This window comes from Arachis hypogaea, chromosome 2, assembly GCF_003086295.3.
Source record: "Arachis hypogaea cultivar Tifrunner chromosome 2, arahy.Tifrunner.gnm2.J5K5, whole genome shotgun sequence".
NCBI lineage: Eukaryota > Viridiplantae > Streptophyta > Magnoliopsida > Fabales > Fabaceae > Arachis > Arachis hypogaea.
In genome coordinates this window covers 25,934,814-25,946,562 of record NC_092037.1, presented here as the reverse complement: position 1 = coordinate 25,946,562, position 11,749 = coordinate 25,934,814, and the positions used below count along the sequence as shown (strand labels likewise).

Here is an 11,749-nt window from a genome sequence, read left to right as displayed (position 1 = left end):
CCTTCTATGCGCTCTTCTTTCCATTCATTCTCAGTTTCTGGTTCTCCTTCTCTTTTTTCTCGTTTTTTTCATTTGCAGATTTTGAATGCTTTGCTATGTGATATAATATTCGATTAGTTTTATTATCTCTTAATGGATAACATTATTTCAAATTCTCAAGCACTCCAAGTGTTTGATAATTGTTTATTCTCTTAATTGAAATCCTGATAAATTGATTTTCTCATTTTAAATTTTGGTTTCGTGACACTCTTTTATTTTGATACTAATGTATATATTTAAAATGCTAATAAATTGATTTTATTTAGAAATAGCAATGTTGCATGAGGGGTTTGTAAAATCTCAAATTAGCTACGTCTATGATCACATTAATATAAAAATGAAGTTACCTAAAAGCAATATAAAAATGAAGTTACAATAATTGTTCTTTCAGAACCAAGGTTTAAATTTCACTACCAGAGTCCAAAATATGTCAGATGCCTTAGAAGGATTAGTTTAGCCCCACACTTTTGAGTGTGGAGACACCTTGTCACTTGTGTGGGAAAAATGTCATTTCTTAAGTTGAACCACTTTTTCAATTAGAAGTTCTTCTGTGTAAGGCCTTAATTACTCAAGTAGATATGGAATTGATGGAATATGCCTACTATACTATCTTCCGTAGTGATTAATATAGTCCAAGTTTTCTTCAATTAAGACTGATGTGTGCATATGGTTACCATGTCTTGTGTTTTATACAAGTACCATTTAACTCGTGGATGCATAAACCGTTAGTATTTAGTTATTTACTGGCTTAATCTGTTATTGTACACCAGTTCTTCTTCTCTTGGGATGCAGCTTTCATAAGCATAAATCTTTGATTTGTATGTATTTTAAAATTTGAAGGCGTCAGAGATTAATTGAGATGATTGGAAAAAAATATGTTTTGTTTGTTGATTATCATCAATATTATTTTATATATGCAGGTGATCTCCCAGTTGTCATATCATGTGCTAGCCTTGCCCTGGCTGATGTTGGAATAATGATGTATGACCTCGTTGCATCAGTTTCTGCGGTATGAATCTTTCTCACATTTGTAGTCTTCTGAATGTGTTTATACCTGCTTCATTGGTGCTTAAGCTGTGTCTATTATAAATTTTGTCTTGAAATTTTGAATTACTATCAAACGTGATCTTCTGCAATCTTCTACTTAATTTTGATTATCCCAAAAAATTACACGTTTCTTTATTTTTTAATGATTGCAATCCTGTCTCAGTAAAAATCTTGTCAGTGATCCTATTTTTGAGGAGGAAAACTCCTAAGATGGAAGCCTGATGATTACATGCATGCCTTCTCCTTATGAGCTCAACTTACATTTACTGGGGAATGATCTACCCCAAAGATTAATGAGGTGTGCCTATTTATGTTATTGTTCTCAAGAACAATACTTAGAAAATGCCAATGTTTCCTGTTCTAATAATTGATGCATTGCTGTTTTGTTAGGCTCTAGTGAGAGAAACTCTTATATTAACATAATTGTGAAAAGCAAGGAACGAACTAAAAAGTCTTATATTAACATAATTGTGAAATGCAAGGAACGAACTATCACTGACATTCTAGTTTCTTGCATGCAGGGAATGCATCTTTGCCTCAATGCTTATGCAAAGCTTACAAAGATTATGAGGTCATGTTTGAAAGAAGCTGCTTCTGATTCTCAAGAATAGAATGTGAGTTGCAATTTTAGCACAAAAATCACAAGATGTGCTATTAAATTGTTCTATTTTTTCTTTCTTTTTTTATCCGCGATTTTTTTTCTTTTCTTTTTTTGGTTTGAAGTGAAACTCTTATATTATATATTAATTTTATAGCTTGTATAACTAACTGCATAATGAAAGCAATGTTTGATGATTTGGGATAGAAAATGCAAATTCATCCAATAGTGGAAAGCAATGTTAAGTGTAAAACCCGGTTAATTAACGGCTAATTAACCCATAAATGAGAATTTATTCTAGAAAGCCCAAAATGTGATTTTTGTGGCTAAATATGATAGAGGAGATTGAGACGAGAATTTCGTTACCAATTTTATAGAAATCGGACCAAGATTGGACCGAACGGGCCAAACCGGGCCAACCGGACCCAAAGTGGGCCCTTGGCCCAACATAACTAAGCCAAAACCCTAGTTTTCAGCACTCTCTCTCCTCATTAGCCACAGACACACGCTGAAAAAGAGAGGAAAAGGGGGAAGAACACTCTCTCCACCTTCTATCTCTCACTTGATCTTCAAACCACCATAACTTTTGATCTAGAGCTCCGATTGCTGCTCCATTTGTGGCCACGCGTTCACCACGGAGAGCTCTACAAAACTCATACAATCAATCTTGAGGTAAGCCACGTGTTTCTGTTCGAAATCCAAGCCCTTATTTTCGAGTTCATGGGTGAAATGTTGAGATTTTGGGTTCTTTGATGTTATAGGACCCAACTCTCTTGAAGGAGAAGGTTAATCTTGTCTCCTTGGACCTTGGGTGTGGTAAGATTCTCAACCCTAGTGTAATTTTGTTGTTTTATGATGTTGGGTATTGAGATGTTGTGTATGGGTATGATGATTGTGGCTTAGGTTGTGTATATGTGAATATTGGAGCTTGATTGGTGATTTTGAAAAGCTTGGAGACGGTTTGGTGGTGAAAAATCTGTTCTTGGAGGTGTTGAGGCCTTGAGAGCTTGTGGATAAGTGATTTGGAAGTGCTCCGGTTGAGCTTGGAAAATCAGCTAAGGTATGGTTTCGGTTTCCCGTATCTAATATGTAATGTGGTAGGAAATACTTAGGCTAGAGGCCCTAAGATAGGCATTAAATGATTGATGTTGTTGAATGATTGAGATATATGATGTGGTCATATATGTGATGATGATTAATGATGCATTGATGGTATGATGTATGAGAAATATGCATGTTGTGATATATGCTTGATGATTGGTTATGGTTGAATTGTGGGTTGAACCATGTTGATGGTGAGTATGATATTGATTGTGTACAATGATGATTTATTGGAATTGGTGTTGTTGAAAATTAGCATGAGTAAGAGTATATGATATGTCAATATATTTGAGTTTGAGCCACTTGGGTGAAGTGGGTTAGAATGATGAGATAGTGATTTTGTATATTGTGGTAAAATCTCAATGTGTGAGTTGAGGAGGCTTCATGTTGAAATTGATATATTTTGATTGATTTCAAAGAAAATGGATGAAAATGGCATGTTTTGATTGATTTTGAAAAGAGTTGGAAATGGCTTGTTTGCAAATGGCACTTTGTGGTTTTTATGAAAAACATGGTTTTTGGGCATACTTTGGTGGGACATAACTTGGACTACGGATCTCTGTTTTATGCCAAATCTATTTAGAAATGAAATTGGATCCGGGATGTCCATGCCGTTTGAAGAACGGGTGAAAACGATTTAAAATGAGAAAGTTATGTCCGTTGGAAGATTGGGGTTTAAATTGGTGAATTCTGCAGCTTTTAACTTAGAAAATTTTTAGCAGAATGACCCCTTGCGCGTGGGCGCACTTGGCGCGTGCGCGCCGTTTTTCCCGAAAATGCCATCCACGCGTGCGCGTGATGTGCACGGGCGCGCCGATGGTGCTGCACCCAATGCCCAGCCATTTTCCAGAGAGTTATGCCAGAACTGTGCTAGTATTGTGCCTGGGGCACGAAAACACCCACGCGTACGCGTGGTTGACACGTGCGCGTCGGTTGGCAAATGTTTAATCCACGCGTTAGCGTGCATGACGCTTGCGCATCGATGAAGTTCTTGAGGCCATCCACGCGTGCGCGTGGAGTGCGCGTACGCGTGGACCTGTTTTCATCCCAAAGTTGATTTTTGAGTTTTAAAAGCCAAATTTCATACTTCTAAGCCTCCGATCTCACCATTTATGTCTTAAATCATTATGACATGCCTAGCTATTAAAAAGGGGCTAGTGAATGAGGTAACTTGCGAGTGAAGCAAGGGAAAAAATGAATGATCAATGAGGATCAAAGGTGATTATGTGAGATGCGGAGGATGGTGGTGGAAGTGCTTGTTATGCCATGGGCCGAAAGGCTGTAATTGTTAATGAAGCGGCTGGTTATGGATTTAACCATGAGCCGGGTGGCTGGTTATGGATTTAACCATGAGCCGGAATGGCTGTGTATGATATGAATATTGGTTGGTTCTGGACTGAACCGTGATGCCGGATGGCTGATATGGATGTTGATCCATGGATGAGAATTCATGCATGTTTACGCTGAATTATTGATAATTGTGATTTGCACTTCCACTATCTGAGATACGAGTTTCCCTGGGTAGTAGCAGTGGCTAGCCACCACGTGCTCCTGGTTGAGACTTGATACTCTGTTGACCCTATGTCGTAAGTGTGGCCGGGCACTGTGAAAGACCCGGATGAGCTCGCCCCCGTAAATATTCACCAGTGAAGGTGATGGATATGGATCATGATTATGATCAAGTTTATGATGAGTATAACTCGAGTTGGGGATGCGCGACAGAGGGACAGTCCAATGGTTAGCTACCAGGACTTGTCGGGTTGGCTCTATAACCGACAGATGATATCATCAGCCACTAGGGACAGGCATTCATCATATGCATACTATGTGAATTGTTTGAGATTGCCTACTTGACTGCATACTATTTGCTAATTGTCTAACTGCCTTAATTGCTCCTATTTGTATATTTCTTGTTTGATATAATTGTGTTTGCTACATTATACTCCTGCTGGTGGTTGGGAGGTTTGAAGGAATTGGAAAGGGAAGTATTTGTTATACTGAAGAATCTTTAGTCAGATACCCTTATATGGTTTAGCTTGTTTATAAGCTTTGATATTATCTGGAGGAAGTTCTAGGATTGCCTTTGGCTTTCCTCTATTATTATGTATTATATATGTGGAAGCTGTTACCATGCTGGGGACCTCTGGTTCTCACCCATGCGGATTTTGTGGTTTTCAGATGCAGGACGTGAGGTGTCCCGCTGATGCATGCTGGAGACTTCTTGATTTGCGAAGATCCTTTGTTCTCGGGGCCATGTTTTGGTTTATATGTTTTGCTTAGATACTTTTATCTCCGTTAAATAATACAAACTGTGATGACTCCTCTTATGGGAGATTTTGGAGAATAGGTTTTATGTATTTGTGTCCCTTTGGGTTTCCTTTGGGGTTTTCCTTATTTTTATCATATGTATATATTGCTATGCTCGGACCGGTTATCTTCGCAGCCGGATTTTGAGTCTTGATATTCCTGTTTTTGACACTCCTTTGTATATATATAATCTCGCGTTGGTTTATCCTTGTTCGTTACGTTATCGATCGGAGTGTTGCGCTTTTGAGTTGCGATTTTTGTTTACCCCTTTTTCTACAAAGGCTCCTAGTTATAATCAATTATTCATACTACTATACATACTAAATTTTTATTTTAGAGGTCGTAATACCTTGCTATCTCTGAATTATGACTTAAGCATAAGACTCTGTATGGTAGGGTGTTACATTAAGTCATTTGGCCTGTTGTTTTTGAATCAATAATTCAATATAGCCATTAGACTATTTTGGGGAAAAAAAGAGTAATGTTTCCTTGTCATCCTTTGTACTATATTGACTAAGATTTTGAGGGTAGTTAGATAAGTTGAAGTAGTGAAAGTTGTTTAAACACAATGTCAAGACATTTTCTCCTTAAGATTTTGGCTGTTAAATAATTATATTTTTTCAAAAAACCACATGTTTTATTTCTAAAATTTGATCTGTATTAGCATAATTGTGAAATGATGTCTTTTTTTTTGTTTGTTTGCAAATAATTTATTGTTTAGGAGGCGAGAGTATTTATGGGGTGTTTTTGCCTATGAGTTTCATTTGCGTCTGAAATTCAAGCACTTGATGTGTGGAAAACGATCCAACACAAAACTCACCGGCAAGTGTACCGGGTCGCATCAAGTAATAATAACTCACATGAGTGAGGTCGATCCCACAGGGATTGAAGGATTGAGCAATTTTAGTTTAGTGGTTGATTTAGTCAAGCGAATCAAGTTTTGGTTGAGTGGGTTGTATTTAACAGAAGCTAAATTGCTTGGAATATAAAGGGAGAAGGGAGAATTGTAGTAAATTAAAGAACAGGAAAATAAACTTGCTGAATCTTAAAGAACAAGAAAGTAAATGACTGAAACTTAAAGTGCAAGAAATGTAAATTGTAGTAACTTAAATGGCAAGGAATGTAAATTGCTTGAATGTAAAAGGGATTCGAGGACTGGGATTGCAGAATCTAAACAAAGAGAAATTGGATTGCCACAATTAATAAAACAGAAACTGAATTAGAAGCAATTAGAATTCAGACAGAAATTGAAATTAAAGTGCAGCAGGGTTCACAGAAGAACCAAAAGTAAATTGGGATCTCAGGACTCCAGAGACTAGGTAGCAGAGCCTAGATCTCAATTACCTTCCTAGATCCAAGTTCTCAAAGCAATTGACAAGAAAATAAAGAGGAAGCAGTAAAGGAAATTGAAATTAAACTCAATAGTGCAGAAAGATGTTTAAAGAGATTTTGAATGGAGATTGAGACAGAATTTCCTCAATTCTTCACACCCAAAACTCAAAACAAGGAAATTAAAAAGGCCTAAGCAAGAACGAGGAAGAAGAGAGATCAATTCTCCTCCCCAATTCTCTGAAATCTCAGTAAAGACACCCAGAGAAGTTCCAAAGTGCAAAAATAAAATTCAAAGATCAAAGAAAGTGCAAAATTCAAAAGTCAAGTAAAAGGTCCTAATTACATCAAACTAGCTCCTATTTATACACTTTCTATTCTTGGATTTTGGGATTTGGATGGGCTTTTGATTTGGTGAAGAAATGAATTAAATTGGATTTTTAATTCAATTTTTGGCCCAAAAATAATAGCTTCCAGGAGGCTGCCCTGTCCTTGTGGAGGGCAGGGCAGGATTTGGTGCTTGGTGCGTGCGTGGTGCGGCGTGGTGCAGGCTTGGTGCGCAGGATGCTGCCCTGCCCTCGCGGAGGGCAGGGCAGAAAAATTTGGTGCGCCAGAATTGTGCTGTGGTGCGCTGCTGGTGCTGCCAGATGATGTTGCGGTGCGCCAGAATGGTGCCTTGGTGCGCCAGAATTGTGCCACAACAAAATGCTGCCCTGCCCTCGCGGAGGGCAAGGCAGTGTTTCCACTTTGACGTCCCGAGTTCGAAACTTGGATGCTACACACGCTACCCATTTTCCTTGGCTTTCTTGGTACCAAAGTGAAGCTTAATTCCTTGCTTCCTCATGGTCCCGTGTTCAACTCTTGTGGCAAGCATTGTAGACATTTTCCTTTGATTTTCTTCCCTTGGTGAGTCCGATACTGCCCTTGTGGAGGGCAGGGCAAGGGTTTGTTCTTCTTGATTCCAAGGCACAGATTTGTGCTCTGCCCTTGTAGTGGGCAGGGCAGAGTTGCCTTTCATGCTTTGTTCCCTTATGTTGCCCTCCTAGAGGGCAGTGTGCCCTTGTGGAGGGCAATGCTTGCCTCCCCTCTTTACATGCGGCACACTTCTCCTTCCTTTGACCACATTTTCTTCTCCTTTGGTCACGCTTTCTTAGGCCACGCTTTTCTCTTTTATTCTTTTCTTCACCTACATTAAACCAAAACAACCACTCCAAGTATCACTAAATTCACAAGGCTTATAAATCAATTAAAATTCAATTAAAATTAGCTTAAACCTTATGAGTTAACATTAATTTCATGGTGATTGTTTGATTTAAAGAAGTTATGCATTTTCACTCCAAATCACTTACTTAGGATGCAAGAAAGTGCATAAAGACTAATAAAACAAGTGAAATTAGCTTGAAAAATGGGTATATGATGACTTGTCATCAGCACAGAGGATTGGTTGCATTGGCCAATGTTAGGCCACCTAATTCAAATAAGAGTAAGTTTTTCATAACCCTTGACCGTTGTGACTGGCTTTATCAGAAGCATATTATTTTTGGAAAGGTACTGAAATGTTGTTGCATTAGAACCTCTTTTTTTTCCTACAAGAATTTTGTAATCTTTTAGGGATCTATGATTGGTGAACTCACTGTTATTTTATCGCAGGTAACAGTAGATACAATGTATAATCTTTTAAGGCTAGGTGAAGTTGAAATTGATAAAAATGACCGGCCTTTAGATCCACCTCCAAAGATATTATCAGTTAAGGTATGTTTATATTTTGACTAACATATCCAAAAATCTTGAAATTTATGACTGCGGAAGTAAGAATTTCACCTCTACGGTTTTTTCTTGGTAGGTATTATGGAACTCATTTGAATATATTATGCAAAGAAATCTTCAGACTAAAGCTACACCTGATACAGAAAATAAAGGTTTAAAGACAAAGTGTGTGAAGTAAGTCCTGTCTCGTACCTAAGAGAGCCGACTTTGTAGAACCCAATGCATTGGTTTGTGTTGGCAAGTATTTGAGTCAATTGTTGCTTGATTTTAATAATTTCATAATGAAGAAAATTTAACTTGCTTTCATTTAGGGACGAGGTTAGTGCGCAAAATTTAGAACTCTACACAACTTAACCAGCAAGTGTACCGGATCGTCCAAGTAATACCTCAAGTGAGTGAGGGTCGATCCCACGAGGATTGTTGGATTGAGTAAGTAGTGGTTATCCTGTAGATCTTAGTCAGGCGAATAGAAAGAGATTGGTTGTTGTTGAATGCGCATAAACACTTAAAGAAAGCAATAAAGAAATAGCAGAGAAACAATAGTGAAAAATCAGTTAAGGCTTTGGAGGTGCTATATCATTCTGGATTAACTTTTCTTACTGTCTACTTCAATAGTGAATGATTCATTCCATGGCAAGGCTGTAAGTGATTAAAGTCAGAGCCAGTGGTCATTAATCTCTTCTGATTCAAATCAAATGCCAGGACCAGTGGTCATTCAATTTGAACGAGGGTGAAGCTCTAGTAATTCAGCCTCTGATGATCCTACTCAAAACGCCACAGATAAGGTCAGATCTTCCGTATTAGAAAATGAAGCTCTATGATTCTAGCCTTAGCGCTACAGAAACCTCAATTACCCATGACTAACAGGATTTTATGTCACATATTCCCATTAGCTCAGATAACTTGTTGGAACCTGTGATGTATTCTCAAGTTGTAGCTCAACGCTATCTAGCTAGGACTCGCAAAGAACTCATCTAGAATAAGGGGTCATACTTCTGTTCCACCCCAAATTCATAAAGATGAAAAAGGAAAATGCATCATAGAAGAAGAATCAAACATATATTGAAGTAGAAACAGTAATATTATTAATCCATAAGAATCAGTAGAGCTTCTAACCTTAACCTAGGAGGTAATTACTCATGCTTTACAGAAAATAGTGTCTAATTCAAAAATGGTGGTAGAAGGTCCTAAACATGGGTGATCTTCTCTTATATATACTAATTGAATAATGAAAAAGTACAAAGATAGGATAGATTAGGCTAAAAGTGTGAAAACCCACTTCTGGACCCACATTGGTAAGTGTTTTGGGCTGAACTTGGCATCCAACTTGAGGAATGGGCATTGAACAGCTATTAGGGGGGTGTCTTCGAGCTTCCTTGCTCCTTTGGTGGCGTTGAACGCCAGATTTGGGTGTTCAACACTGGCCTTGGTCCTTGTGAGGCATTGAACGCTAGAAAGGGGGTAACTTGGGCGTTCAAAGCCCGTTTTGGGCAATCCAATCCAAATTAAAGTATAGATCATTATATATTGCTGGAAAACCTTAGAAGTTAGCTTTCCAACGCCATTAAGAGCGTGTCAATTGGACCTCTGTAGCTCCAGAAATGCTCATTTGAATGCATGAAGGTTAGGATCTGACAGCATCTACACTCCTTTCTTTGCCTCTAAATCAAACTTTGCCAAAACTTGCCAAATTCACCCAAAAATTACCTAAAATCATAAGAAAAATACAAAAGTTCAAAGTAGCATCCAAAATATGAATTTTGCACTAAAACCTACTAAAACATAATAACGTAATGAAATCTACTAAAAACATTAAGAAAATAATGCCAACAAGCATATAAAATATCCACTCATCAGAGGTTGAAGAAGAAGAAAAGGAATTGGCATTGGTGAAGCAAAAGATTAAAAGCAGTCATGATGTCTTGATTGATCCTCGTCTGTTGAAGGAAGAAACTCCCAATACTGAAATGGTAATATGACCTTTGCTTTTGTTTTCGTTTTTCTTCTCAAGTAGAAGTCTTTCTTGATAAATTCCACATACTAATAAGTTACTAAATATTGTTTTATTTATATATACTTTATGGAACTAAAATCTGCATTACATCGTTATACGAATAATCTCACCTGAAAGTTCATATTTTTACAAGAACCTAATGGTGTAAATGCTATATCAAATAACCACAAATATAATATTGGTTATTTTTATGTTGCAGAGTAAAGCAACAAGGAATTTGCAGTTAACTTTAAGAGATGCACTAAAAACCAAGAAGGAAGAGCCTCGAAAGATTTAAAAACTCCTTTACACATTGTGCTAAAACATTGTTGGACTCTCCTTGTAGTGTATTTGTTGGAATAAATGAAGTCTCAACTCATAGTTATTGCCATTGTTGTTATTAGCTAGCTCTGGATTCAGCACTCATTCCATGGTTAATGCCACCATTGATAACAATACATTTGGTTTAGTTTAGTATCATAACTACTTGTAGAGCAATTGGTAATTGACTCTCTAATTGATGTCACTACACTAGAAGGATAACTTAATATTCATGATATTTAAGAATTCGTATTTGATATAGTAAGAAGTGTATTATTTTAGTGATTACTATAGACTTTTATGTAATTAGATGATATTGAAATATTGAAGTTGTTTTATTTTACTTTTTAAAGAAAAACAGTAATAGTTATGTAAAACAATACTATATGCAATTATGTTTGGAACTATTGACATTGATAATTTTTTATATATATAGATTTATGTCTTATATTGAGGAATTATATTATAAAAGATTTAGTTTTTGAATTTTAATAGTAAAAAATAAATTTCTAATTTGAGAGTATATAAATGAGATGAGATTAATGAATTATTTGAAATAAAAATAAATAAATAATTACAAGATTTGTGGAAGTTTGAAAATCTCACAAAATAGTTAATTTTTGTTAAATTAAAAAATTAATTTGTGGAGGTTTTAAACTGTCACAAAAGTAATTTAAAATCGTCACAAAAGTCCAATATAAAACCCCCCACTAAACATACACAAAATCCACACTTAATAGATCGTGGAGGTTTTTAAAAACTCCAATAAAAAACCTCGTGGCACCTCAAATTTTGGAGGTTTCAGAAACCCTTACAAACCATTTGGTGGGGATTATAAACCTCCACAAATTAGAGAAAAAACTGCCACAAATAAATAAAAACCTTGTGCATGTCTTGATTGACATTTATATATAAATCGAATTTACTAAACTCGATTTAGCCATTCTAGTATTAAATCGAATCAATAAAATTTTAATTACTAAATTTATATGTAAATCAAATTTAGTAGCTTCGATTTACTATGGATTAAAATTTGAATTGAGCTATCCATAGTAAATCAAAATTGGGTGCTTCGATTTAGGCCCACAGTTTATACCCCTAATAATTCGAATTGATTGAATTCGATTTAGGCCCCTACTAAATCAAATTGATCAAATCCGATTTAGTAGTAACATTTATTAGTAGTAAATAACTGTTTGGTATATATATATACCTATATATAGAATTCGAATTCACTTATTTTGAAT

General features: G+C 36.4%; 1 pseudogene; it reads left to right on the top strand.

Annotated features, from left to right (window-relative positions):
* Positions 1-1,922: 1,922 nt before the first annotated feature.
* LOC140176890 (peptidyl-prolyl cis-trans isomerase CYP57-like) lies at positions 1,923-10,167 on the top strand (annotated as a pseudogene).
* Positions 10,168-11,749: the final 1,582 nt, after the last annotated feature.